The 14,328-nt window shown below is 35.5% G+C and overlaps 1 pseudogene; it reads right to left on the reverse strand.

The window, feature by feature from the left end:
* Positions 1-282: 282 nt before the first annotated feature.
* LOC111535953 overlaps positions 283-14,328 on the reverse strand; it is a 37,365-nt pseudogene continuing 23,319 nt past the window's right edge.

Raw genomic sequence — 14,328 nt, forward strand, 5'->3', positions numbered from 1 at the left:
AAGTGAATACAATACATAAGATAGAGAAATAGTAACTAAATGGGAAGAATGGTATATTTTTAAAAATCAAATTTTATATAAACATTGGAATTTTATCTTTCATCTAATTTATCAGTATTTTAATGCATCTTACATTTAGCAATTTGGTTTTACCAATTTAATATTTCAAAAAATGTATATAATTAAAACATCATAAGAAAAAATTTGTTCACACAGCCTTTTTCATTTTTTTTTGAAATTTATAGAAGACATGATAATTGTTCATATTTATCTTTAAAAAAATCAGATTAAAAACCTCAGATTGGTTTCATCTATGACTTGAGCTAATGCTGAACTTAATGCCTGAAGTTGCTTCTTGACACGTGCATTTCTCTATGTTTCTGTTACACGTTCTTCCTCGCTTCAATGGTTCATTACCCCTTCATTTGATAATTCAGCACTAGCCTCAGCATTACTCTCATCATGTTCACCATGTTCGTTTTCTGTCGGAGGCATGACTGGTGATGGAGGTGGAAAGGGGGTAGACATCACAGTTTTTAACTCTTCTTTGGTCTTTTCCAAGTCTTCCTGGGTTGCAAAAGCTTTGTGTTGCCACTCAGTAGCTTCCTCTTCCTTTTTCTTCTTGGCTTCTTCTAGAAGTGCAATCTTGGCAGTGAATTCAGCAAGTGCTGCTAGCTGCTCCTGATTCTTCATCTGGTCGGCAGCTTGTTTTGCTATGGCAGACTTAGCCTCTTCAGCAGCTCAATGCTCCTTTTCAAGCCGCTCTGCTTCTTATTTTGCTCGTTTTCATTTTTGATCCAGTTCTAGAGCTTTTTGAGTCTGTTCTTCTAGTTCTTTCTGGGCTTTAATTGTCAGTTCGTCAATTTATTTTAGACGTTCCATTAGCTCTTCCTTTTCATGTTCTATTCTTTCCTTTTCCTTTTCTGCTATTTCTCTTTTCTTCTTTTCATTCTCTAATTGTGCCCTTTCCAACTGCTTCTGATGTTTCTCCTCCCTAGTCTGAGCCTTCATCTGTTGTACTTTAATAGTATCAGGCTTCCTTCTTTGCATGTATAGTTTATAGTTTCCCATACATAAGGCCAAAATCCCCTTATTGATTCTCAGACGAGGTGCATAAAAAACAAAATCAGGTGCCTTTTTGTCTGTTGGCTTTACAACAAATTTTTTGTCATTAAATGAAATATTTCTGATTTCACTCCAGGGAAAACCAATTTTAGGTGTTAACTTGTCATCATGCTCATAAACATTCAGACTCAAAGCATCAACACCTAGCCACAATTCAGTTCCCTTTCTATTTTTATTCTCATATTTATTATTATTATTATTATTATTATTATTATTATTATTATTATTATTGAGATGGAGTCTTGCTCTGTCACCTAGGCTGGAATGCAGTGGCGTGATCTCGGCTCACTGCAACCTCCACCTCGTGGGTTCAAGTGATTCTCCTGCCTCAGCCTCCTGAGTAGCTGGGATTACAGGCGCAAGCCACCAAGCCTGGCTATTCTTCTGTATTTTTAGTAGAGACGGGGTATCCCTCATGTTGGTCAGGCTGGTCTCGAACTCCTGACCTCGTGATCCGCCCGCCTCGGCCTCCCAAAGTGCTGGATTAAAGGAATGAGCCACCACGCCCGGCCCCCTTTTTATTTTTTATTTCAAAATAATTGACACCATATATTTCTAGATCTTGTGCAATCTTCAGCTATTCCATCAAAGGATCCTCCCTTAGCGTTACTCTATGTTCTTCATGCCCGTTCTGTATTCTTTCTTTCCACTGTTCTTTTGTTAGTTTGTGTTGTTCCAATACGCGCTGGGGTAGGAATCTATCATTAGCCAGGTAGCCTGGCTTATGAATCTCTTTATTATAATCTCCATACTTGGCTTGGACTGCACAGGAAGCCAAAATAACTGCAGTTTTTGGCAGGCAATATATTTCATCCTTTAAGATGGCTTCTTAAACTTGCAGGAAGAGTCTCTGGATTATTTCTTGAATTAATTCCTCAGAAACATCTTCAGGAAAAATTTAGCTCTAAACTTGAACTGTAAACGATTCTCTTTCTTAACATCTTGCTGTGTCACCTTTTTATTTAGTTTAAGCCATGTAGGATAACCTTTGCTGTCTACATACAGCAGCCCAAAAAAACAGACCTCACGCTAACCAACTGTTTTCACCACCTGGTCAAAAAGTTGTTTGCCAGTTGTATTGGGCACAAAATGACGTTCTTCATGCTGAGAATGTTAAAGCAGTTCGTGATAAGTACAAGAGTGTGCAACAGATTCGACAAGGCAATACAAAGCAGTGTATCGATGAGTTTGAAGCAATATGAGAGCTGTTATTTTGCATATATGTTCTGTATAAGCTGAACCACCAACAGAGAAAAGCAGGCCTTTGCGGATATGATGGAATGCATCCCACCTTGTCAAAGCACTTACACCAGTTTGACTGTGCTAGCTAAAAGACAAATTTAAGGGGAGCTCTTCAGCATTAAGGCAGTATGAGATCATGCTTGGTTTTCTTTTACTTTTGGTCCAGGGAATGGAGAATGGTGTTCTATTGCCTCCTTTCACATTCTTTCTTTTTCTTTTTATTTTCTGTTGAAGATTAACACTAATTAGCATGTCTGACAAACGCGTATGTGTGGTTTCAGTTCTATGTACATTTTAAAGGATAATGGTGAACATTTTAAGGGGTTTCCCTTGCCTCTTTCATATTTAACCTGTATATATTTCCCACATTCTGTCTCACTCACATTTTCTCAGTGTGCCCTTCTCATATCTGCCATGCCCATAGCCGTAATTCCACCATCATACAGATCAGGCAGTGTTTAAAATGATGGTAGGTAGCAGAGTGGACAGTCTTGGATCATTATGTAGAATAAGGCTATGAATCATGAAAGAGATTAGAACATTTAATAATGTATGTACAGCTGGTGGTTAGTTTTTTAAATCCAAATTTAATTACCTAATTGGATATTTGATATTTGGTTATCTAATCACAGTCATCTTTAACAGCTACACTGATTGGTGGATTATCTCCTGTAATCCTTTGATGACTTTTTTTGCCTACCGTTTCACAGAGGTTTGGACAGCAGTAGTAGTTCCCTAGGACAGTTTATTGATGAAACAGTCTCTGCAAGAGTTTTAAAGTTTTGTTCTTTTGTAGACTGATTTAGAAAAACAGATGATAATAAAAGAAAATATACATTTGTTGGTAACTGATTTTAATTATTTTTTAAAACCTGGACCTTTCTGGAAGGGCAGCATATAAAAATGTCAGTCCTGAGGAGGGAACAACAATACTACCTCACTACTACACCCGCGATGACTGGTTGTTCAAACACAATGGAGTGTGTAAGCTATATGTTTTAAAATTCATAATGATAGTCTCAATCACCGAGAAATACTTTTGAAATTTCATTTTTCCTCAGAATATCTTAAGAGTGCTAAATTTTTAGCTGCCCTTTTATTGAGCCAAACTGTGGGATTCTGATTTGCGTTAAAATTGTAAGCTTCTCACTGGTATACTACCATCCTGGAGGGGTGCTATATGGCTGAGGAAGAGTGAGAGACAGAATAAGAGAGAGAGAGTGTGTGTTTATGCGTGTGTGTGTGTGTGTGTGTGAGAGACAGAGAGACGCTAATCTTGTAGCATATGAAGAATGTCTGTACCTTGATATGATAGTTACATAATCAATTTAGTATATTTGGTTTCTAGATCACTGTGCTTATTTTTTTCAATATCTAATTAAAATATTTAAATTTGGTTTGCTAATTCTATTTTAGAAATTATAATTTTAGTTTATATTAATTTCAATTATATCTTACTGAAGAAATCTTTCCAGTTAGGAGGCTCTAATATTCACATGTTCTAATACTTGGTTTATTGTAAAACAGCTACATTTGGAGACACGTAAAGCCTTGTTTACTCTATGTGGTTCAGCTACTTTCCATTTAGTATTACACACTCAAATTTACATTTATCTATTAAAATTGCCATTTTATTAAACATTTTCATGCACAGTAGATTCAAGTTGTGTCTGAAAATAACGCTTGTGCTTTTTTGATTTTGCTGACTTTGAAAGGATTAATCTGGGCAGACATTATGAAAAAGAAAGTTTGCATTTAATATATTTTTTGAATTTTGTAGAACAAAACATAGCTGGTGAACCTTGAAGTAACTTGTACCACGGTTGTGCATATGCTTCAGAATCCTATGGAAGAGAATGTTTTTACTTGCAGTACATCAAAGGAATGGATGGTGGACCCTACTATTTGTGTTTTGAAACATAAATGTTCACTTTAAAGAAATTGCCATAATAGATAAAAACCTGAACTTTCATTGGATTTCCTCATTTTGAATTATGTGCATTACCACAGCTACATCAGTTTGATATAGTATTGAAAAATTATCAGATATATTTTGCTGTTTATGGTCTATTTGTAGATTAGGATTAAAATGAATTTAATCCCTTTTTTAAGGCTGTGTGAATTTTTCTAAACAAGAACCATTTGCAATATGGATTTTCTTTCGTTCGTTTGTTTGTTTGAGACGGAGTTTTGCTTTTGTTGCCCAGGCTGGAGTGCAATGGCATGATCTCAGCTTGCTGCAACCTCTGCCTCCCGTGTTCAGGCGATTCTCCTGCCTCAGCCTCCCAAGTAGCTGGGATTACAGGCATGTGCCACCACCCCCGGCTAATTGCAATATGGATTTTCAAAGAGATTAAACCAATTATAACTTATTATTAACAGTCTCGAGCACATGTTCATACAGTCAATGTAAAAATGCACTAATGAGTATTTGGTAAATCCCAGTAGGCTTTTACCATTAGCATAATTTTGTGTTGTACAATTAAGTTACAATAACAATAAAGTGACAAAAGCTTATGCCAAAAAAAGCCTCAAATTAATTGAACATATTTATGGTGTACAGTATGATGCTTCAATGTGTGTATATATTATATAACAATCAAATCAGGGAAATTACAATATCCATGACTTCAAACATAATTTTTTTGTGGTGACAACATTCAGTCTTCTATCTATCTTGAAATATATGCTGTATTATTATTTGCTGTAGTCACCCTACTGTGTAATAGAACACCAGAATATTCTTCCTGTCTAACTGTAACATTGTATCCATTGACCAACCTCTTCCATTCCCCCTCTCCTTTCTACCCTCCTCAGCCTCTAGTAACCACTATTTTACTCTCTAAATCTATAAAATCAGCCTTTTTAGATTCCACATATGATTGAGATCATGTGGTATTTGTCTTTTTATGTCTGGCTTATTTCACTTCATATAATGTCCTCCAATGTTCATTCGTGTTGCCACAAATGACAGGATTTCATTCTGTTTTATGGCTGAGTAGTATTCCATTGTGTATGTATGTATGTGTGTGTGTGTATATATGCACAAATCAGGGAAATTACCATATGTATGTATGTACATATACACATTTTCTTTATCCACTTATCTATAGATGGGCATTTATATATTGGCTATTGTGAATAGTGCTGCAACAAGCATGGGAATGAAAATATCTCTTCGACATACTGATTTTATTCCCTTTGGATATATACCCAGTAGTGGGATTCCTGGATCATATGGTAATTCTATTTTTAATTCTTTGAGGAACTTCCATCACCAATGGTGTTTCAGAGTTCTCTTTTCTCAATGGCCTCACCAGCATTTGTTATTTTTTTGTGTTTTTGATAATAATCATTTTGACTGGGGTAAAGTAATATATCAATGTGGTTTTGATTTGCATTTTCCTTATGTTTAATGACGTTGAGAATTTTTTCATGTTATCTGTTGGAAATTGAAATGTGTTATTTTGAAAAATGTCTATGCAGGGCTTTGTTCTTTTTTTTTTTTTGACTTAGTCCCGCTCTGTCACCAGGCTGGAGTACAGTGGCATGATCTCAGCGCTCACTGCAACCTCCACGTCCCAGGTTCAAGAGATTCTCCTGCCTCAGCCTCCCCAGTAGCTGGAACTACAGGCGCATGCCACCACACGCAGCTAATTTTTGTATTTTTAGTAGAGATGCAGTTTGACCATATGTCCAGGATGGTCTTGATTTCTTGACCTCATGATCCACTCGCCTCGGCCTCCCAAAGTGCTGGGATTACAGGGGTGAGCCACTGCACCCGCCCTGACTCATTTTTTAATCAGATTATTTAGTTTTATACTATTGAGTTGTTTGTGTTCCTTATATATTCAGATATTAACCAGATACATAGCTTACAAATACTTTCTCCCATTCTGTAGGTTGCCTCTTCACTCTATGGATAGTTTCCATTGCTCTGAAGATGCTTTTTAGTTTGATGTAGTCCCATTTGTCTATTTTTGCATTAGGCGCCTGTGCTTTTGAGGTCTTATACAAAACATCCTTGCCCAGCCCAATTTCATGAAGAGTTTCCTCTATGTTTTCTTTTAGTAGTTTCATAGTTTTGGTTTTACATTTAAGTATTTAATCCAATTTGAGTTGATTTTTGTGTATGGTGAGAGATAGGGATCTAGTTTCATTCTTCTGCATGTGGATATACAGTTGTCCCAGCACCATTTATTGAAAAGACTGTCTTTTCCTCCATGTCTATTTTTGGCATTTTTGTCAAAAACAAGTTGGTTGTAAATGCATGAATTTATTTCCAGACTGTCCTCTCTGTTTTATTGGTCTGTGTGCCTATTTTTATGCCAGTACTGATCTGTTTTGTTTACTGTAGCTTTGTATATTTTGAAGTCAGGTAGTGTGGTGTCTCTAGCTTTGCTTTTTTTTTGTTTTTTTTTTTTTTTTTGCTCAAGATTGCTTTGGCTGTCTGAGGTCTTTTACAATTGCACATGAATTTTAAGATTGTTTTTTCTGTTGCTGTGAAGAATGACTTTTTTTTTTAAGAGTCTCACTCTGTTGCCCAGGTTGGAGTGCAGTGGCATTATCTTGGCTCACTGCAACTTCCGCCTCCCAGGTTCAAGCGATTCTCCTGTCTCAGTCTCCCTATTAGCTGGAATCACAAGTGCCCACTACCACTACCACACCCAGCTAATTTTTGTAGTTTTAGTAGAGACAGGGTTTCACCATGTTGGCCAGGCAGTCCTCGAACTCCTGACCTCAGGTGATCCACCTGCCTCGGCCTCCCAAAGTGCTGGGATTACAGGCATGAGCTGTCACTGGTATCTTGATAATGATTATATTGAATCTGTAGATTGCTTTGGGTAATGTGAACATGTTAATAATATTAATTCTTCCAATCCATGAACAGGGGATATCTTTTTATTTATTTGTGTTCTCATCATTTCCTTTATTTTCTGAGACAGTATCTCACTCTGTCACCTAAGGTGTAGTGCAGTGGCATGATCACAGCTCATTGCAGCCTCAACTTCCAGGGCTAAATCGATCCTCTCACCTCAGCCTCTTGAGTAGTTGGAACTACGGGCATGCACCACTATGTTCAGCTAATTTTTTTAAAAATTTTTATGCTTTTGTGGAATCAGAGTCTCACTATGTTGCCCAGGATGGTCTCAAACTCCTGGACTCAAGCAATCCTCCACCTCAGCCTCACAAAGAGTTAGGATTCGATTTCTTTCATCAATGTTTTATAGATTTCATCATAAATATCTTTTAGCTCCTTGGTTAAGCTTATTTCTAGAGGTTTTTTTGTTTGTTTGTTTTCTTTTTCTTTTTCTTTGTAGCTACTGTAAATGGAATTGCTTTCCTGATTTATTTCTCAGATAGTTCACTACTGGCATAGAGAAAAGCTACCAGTTTTTAACCACTCTTCACTTCACAGTTGGGAAATAGTTTTTACATTCATTGTCTCCATCTTTATCTACTTAAGTTGCCTATGAGATAGTTTGGACAGGTAAAATTATCGCCACTTTTACATTTTGGATAAATAATCTCAGGCACAAAATATATAAATGACTTTCCTCAAGATTGCTACGCAATCAAGTGGTGGAGTCAGAACTTATTCTCCAGTTCAGATCTTGAATAGAAGGCCCTGGAACACACAGTTTATGTTTAGAAATAGTTTGTTATCATAACACAACACCTTCTTTAAAGCATTGATTAATTAACTTCCTTCTAATTTATTAGAGCTTGTAGTTTTTCTATGTTATTCAATTTACTAAAATATTTCATAAGTGATAACTAAGATTTTATGTGGAGTCAAACTGTTCTGTTCCTCTAATGCTTGGAAAAATGAAATATGACCAGCTGTCTGAATGTACACATGAAAAATTTCAATGTGTGTATAAGGGAAAATTCTGGTGATTCCAAGGATGAGATAATTAAATCAATTTACCTTTGCAAAGGGAAACTGCTCTGGGAATTATTTAAGGTGGTTAAATTGCATAGCTTTCCCTCCACAAGCTGTCAACACTAAAGAGATTAAGACTTCATTTGCAAGCTTTATTTTTAATGTAAAATGACAGCAATTGACATTTTAAAACTGTATGGTACAGTACTCTACATGACACAAGCAGAAACTTGTACAGCTTTGGAGCCTAGCTCTTGTACATATTTGCTCCACTTGTCTATTACAAGATCTGGGGTGTTTTTAGTAGTTGAATCTTTTAAATATTATCTTCCCTATTAGAATGCAAAAACACTGCTTGTGATGATACTAAGGAAAATCAACTTAAGGACACAGAGTACACATTACTTTTGACTCCTGATCCTCCTTTAAAACTGAAAGAGCTTGTACTCTCAAAGTGTAATACTCTATGAACCACTTGCCCATTTGCATAATTTGCTTTTCAGTGCAAAGTATTAGGCCCTGACCCAGATTACCTCAAAGTGAATTGTCAGCAAGCCAATAAAATATTGAGCAGATGGATGTCATTTTTCAAAATTAGGCTTTCTTTAACAATAATCATTCTTGATGTTCTATGATAATAAGAATCAGTAGGAAGAATTCATCAAGCATTTCTTTATGTAGACAGGTATATAGCTTACATAGAAACCAAAAGATGACTGACAAAAAGCAGAAAACTCTTCCTAATTTCAAAAAAGAAATGTGGGTACATACATATATATAGTAATACAGCTCCTTGAAGACCAAAAAGACAATATATTTATCTTTGCTAAGCATATTACAGAATCCTTCCTTTTTACTCTATATGTGAGTCTGGGAAGTTTTCATGTCCATTCCCAGTTTCTATGCATTGTAGTTTTGAAGGCATAAAAAGATAATCGTATTTTATAAAGAACAATCTGCCTCTTCAATTAATGCCCCATGCTAAATTTGAAATTTACATCCTACACACCACTCTGGTTACAAAATAATTAATTTGATTCAGATGTTTAATTAAGCATGACAAGGAGGCTTTAGTTTTAAGTTAAGAGAGAAAAAAAAATGAAAGAGTTGCCTTGGAAAAGCCTAGAGCATATTTTGCAGAGCATCTTGGAACAAACAGTTTTAACTGAAAGACTTAGCCTATTCCTTTGATGACTTCATTAACAAGTCAAAATATTCAGACCCATGAGGCCTATGACAGAGAATACTCTAGTAGCTAGATGTAGGACACACAGAATTTGGGTTTTTTGATCAAATTGTAATAAATATATTTAATTAAGCAGACTTTGCCTGGGGAATTAAAAGAAAGAAAAGAAAAGTGCCTCTTATTTATTTTTTGAACCAATGTTTCCTCATTCTATGTCAACTGAAAGGATCTTTTATTTATAGATATTATTATGACCTCCATAATACATCCATTATACACATATTCACTTTCTTTTTGCTCTGTTTTATTGTACAAACTCTTTTTGTTGATGTTCAAAACTGTAATTAAAGCCAAGTCTTCATGTTTTCCCCTTTACTAACACATTTTGTTGTAAGCAAAAGAACAAAAGAGTAAATCTTATCATGGTGATTTATTTGATTCTCAATTTTAGTAACATGTACATCTGTACCCACATAGAATAGGAAGAAATCAGTGAACATTCACAGAAATGGCATAAATGCAAACTTGAATTTTTAAAAATGCAATATTCATCAGACAATCTGCAATTGTTTTTTGTATTTTTTAAATTTTCATTTACAACAATATTTCCTGTAGAATTATAGTCACTATTAATAAGTTACAAAATGTCAAATTGGCTGATGAATGCTCTCATATCTCAGATTTACAGCAGTAGCTATGCTCAAAGTTGAAAGATGTTTTTAAACAGGCAGCGGTTTTATACAAATCCTTACAAATAACTCATGGATACAAAGTCAGGTGATGAACTTCATTTAATCATATTCAACTGAGGGAAAGGAGGGAAATCCATGGTAGTCGCAGATGTATATGGCATGATGTTGAAATCTCAGCTCTGGGGAAGATGTTTCAAATCCCAGAGTTTCTGATTTTCTCATATGCTCTATTTCTCCTCTCCAGCCCTCCTAAAAGCCAGTGAAAACCCACCACTGTTACTAGTGGCAGAATGTTGTATCTATCACCTAATATCTGATAGAAAAAATCCACTTAAACTATTGTTCTATTGACATAGTATTCCTGGTGTAAAGTAGGTTGTGTGACCATTCTCTCTCTATCTTCAAAAATGTCTTAGGATTTGAATCTAGTCCAATCTTACCTGCAACATTAATTCAAGGAATCATGGGTGTGTGCTGGATTCTATTAAGTCCTTCTGAGTACTGGGAACTATAGACTAAGCACCTATATTTCATTGTCAAAGTGTGTGGGGAAAAGAGAGATCAGCCTGTTACTGTGTCTATATAGAAGGAAGTAGACATAAGAGACTCCATTTAGTTCTGTATTTGAGATGCTGTTAATCTGTGACCCTACCCCCAACTTTGTCCTTGCAAGAGACATGTGCGAAGGTGATTTAAGGTTAAAAGGATATTGGGCTGTGCAGGATGTGTCTTTGTTAAACAAGTACCTGAAAGAAGCTTGATGGTTAAAAATCCTGCCCGTCCCTGGGCAATTCATTTTTGTGTGCTTTGTTTACTGAGTAAGGAGAAAACCGCCTTTAGGAATAAGGTGGGGCTTGCTGGAGCAATACTGCTAAAAGGTTTATGGAGATGTTCGCATATGCATCTCAAGGCACAGCATTTTCCTTTTAACTTATTCATGTTACAGGGATTTTTGTTCTTATGTCTTACTGCTGATTTCCTCCCTACAATGATCCTATTTTCTAGCTACTCCCTTATCTTTTTGATGGTAAAGATAATTATCAATAAATACTAAGGGAACTCAGAGGCCGGTGCCAGTGTGGGTCCTCTGAAAACACAGCACTGGCCCCCTGGGTCCCGCTTTTCTTTCTCTATACTTTGTCTCTGTGTATTATTTCCTTTTCTCAAGTCTCTCGTCCCACCTAACGAGAAGCACCCACAGGTGTGGAGGGGCAGGCCACCCCTTCAAAAGTGGTTTATCAAGTGACGAGTAATTAGTATTGATGAGATGCAACTGCATCAGAAAATAGATACCAATTTTGTACTCTGAAGGAGCTATGTGACTAGCAAGGTATGAAAGTTGAAGAGACTTCAGAGCCACTCAGTTTCTGGAACAGAAGTGGTCTGTGCCAATCCAATCTCATCTAGTAAGATCACACATATTTTAAGGATGGAGTGACTGGGGCATGGGAATTTGTGCTTATGAATCATAAAACGATGATTATGTTGTTGCTGTGCATGCTGTGTTGCTGCCTGCCCTGTATTCCTTCTTCAAATTAATAAACTTGATGTTGGGTGAAGTCTAACATCTCATGAGTTTGTCAAGCCGAACTTAGAGCACTCTTTCTGGTTTATCAGAGTGGACACTGTATACATCTATTTCATTGAGCTTCTACTTCATATTAAAAGTGTATCTTTGGCTTTCCCATTTGATTTTAGTTTTTCCTGCTTCTCATGCTATTCTTTTGCTTTCAATTCAAAAGCCCTTGCTCCTTCTCCCATCCCTTAAACTTGGAAATTTGGCACTGAAGTGAATGGATCAAATTGTTAGATTTACACAGATCTGGATGTGCATCCTAGCTTTGCAACTCAAGGGCAGTTTTAGGTAGTGAAAATTAGTTAACCTTTGGAGATTCAATTTCTTATTGGTATGCTAGGTCCTATATATCTCATAATTTTATTTAAATTGTATAACACTTATAAAGTTATTTTAAATGGATAAATGGCTTAATGAATGAGAACAAACCAGTAAATATACTTACATGAACTTATATGTTGCAAAAATTAAGAGTAACTGCCATCTATCTTTGTATCTTGTAATACCTGACATGGAGGAGCCCTGTATCTATTAAGGACATATACTGTGCCATATATTTACATAGATTATATTATACAAACTGTCACTATAAACACTATATTCATTTTATATAGGAAAATTAGAAGCTTTGAATTTTTTAATAATCTGAACTTTATTAAATACGATTGCTAGGAATTGAGGACAATTTATCAATTTTATCAAGAGCATTGTGTCAATATAATCATATTTAATTTTCAAAACAACCCTGTAATTACTGTTATTATTCCATTTCACAGATGAAAGAAGTGGATATTTAAAAGAATTATTAGCATGTAATGGAGCAAGTATTAAAATCCAAGTGTGTATGACTCTAAAGTCTATAATCTTTCAATTAATAATGCTGCTATGAATGAATTCAGTGACTAGAACATAATATGGAAATGATATATATTTGATGAGTGACTACATAACACTTTTATAGTTTGCTCTTTAGGAGTAATATGATTTTATTCTCATTCTCTAGTGGGAATGCCACTTCAATCAACCTGTGGATGACACAAAAACATCTGGCAGATATTCCAATCACTTTATATTAACATTATTTATTATAGAGTTTTCAGCACCTAGAACCCCTAAAATAAAATTCAGAATGTCCTGTGTTTGTCTAAGACCAGGTATAACAAAGGAAAAATATTCTGATTTTACACGTAAGATTTTTAAGTGCTTCTTTTAGATAGAGACAAAACTGTTATTTTAGTGAATTATATTTAAAAACACCGCTACAACATTGATTATAATACCTTGAAAGGTACAAAAATTCAAATATTTCAGGTAAAATAGAATAGCAGACAATTACATTACAGAAAAGTGTGGGAGAACAGAAAGCAGAATTTCTTTGATTGACATAGAAAACTTTGAATGATGTAACAAAGCCAAAGATAGATGTTTAAAAAAGATTGTATAAGACAAAGGGGAAAAAATGCTATTTGTCATAGGATGAATTGTGTCCCCCCAAAAGATATATGAAGTCCTAACCCTAAGCACCTTGGAATGTGACACTACTTGGAAATAGAGTTTTTGCAGATGTAATCAAGTTAAGATAAGGTAATTAGGGTGAGCCTTAATCCCATATAACAAGTGTACTTATAAGAAAAGGGAGAATCGCTGGAACCTGGGAGGCGGAGGTTGCAGTGAGCCGAGATCGCGTCGCTGCACTCCAGCCTGGTGATAGAGCGAGACTCCTTCTCAAGAAAAAAAAAAAAGAAAAGAAAAAGAAAAGGGAAATGTGAACATACTCATGTACAGAAGAATGCCAACTGAAGACAGATACATGAGAGACGACAGCCATGTGAAGATGGAGGTGGAGATTGGAGTTGTGCTGCTACAGTGAAGAAACGCCTAAGGCTACCAGAAGTTGAAAGAGGAAAGGAAGAATTCTGACCCAGAGGCTTCAGATGGAGTGTGGCCTTGCTAATATCTGATTTCAAACTTCTGGCCTCCAGAATTTTAAGACAATAAATTTATCCTGTTTTAAGTCACCAAGTTTGTGAGACTTTCTTACAGCCACCCTAAAAACTAACACAATATTTTTAAAAACTTCATTGTAAAGAAAAATATCTCTACACTTATCTGTTCATGGACCAGAGTGTACAGAGTTATTTTGGAGTGGAGAGTTGTGAAACTCTCAATTTTCACTCTGTAAATATCTTAACATGGGTATGTTCTCATTCTTGACAAAAATTTAAAGTGAGAATGAAATTTTTTTCACTGATTTATAAATGTGTGATAACATGATTTTTCTTTGTCTTCAATGATAAATATTTTTTTCTTATTGCTCTGTTTATTCGAATATTGATCTACTAAGAGCAAAGAAAGGTTATGCTAATCTATATATTCCTCTGAATTACCAAGGTTATTTCAGGCCTCAGCCTCAGTTATTTGATGATTCTTTTAAATTCACATTTCATTTTGATGTGTGGTCCTGACCAGAGAATATGACCAGAACAGAGTGGTTTAAATAGCATGAATAACTTATTTGTGTAAGTTACTTATTGCTGTGTAACAAATTACCCCAAACTTTAATGGCTTAAACCAACATGCATTGTCTCACAATTACTGTGAGTCAAGAATCCAAACATGA

The sequence above is a fragment of the Piliocolobus tephrosceles genome, chromosome 12 (genome assembly GCF_002776525.5).
Source record: "Piliocolobus tephrosceles isolate RC106 chromosome 12, ASM277652v3, whole genome shotgun sequence".
NCBI classification, from domain to species: domain Eukaryota; kingdom Metazoa; phylum Chordata; class Mammalia; order Primates; family Cercopithecidae; genus Piliocolobus; species Piliocolobus tephrosceles.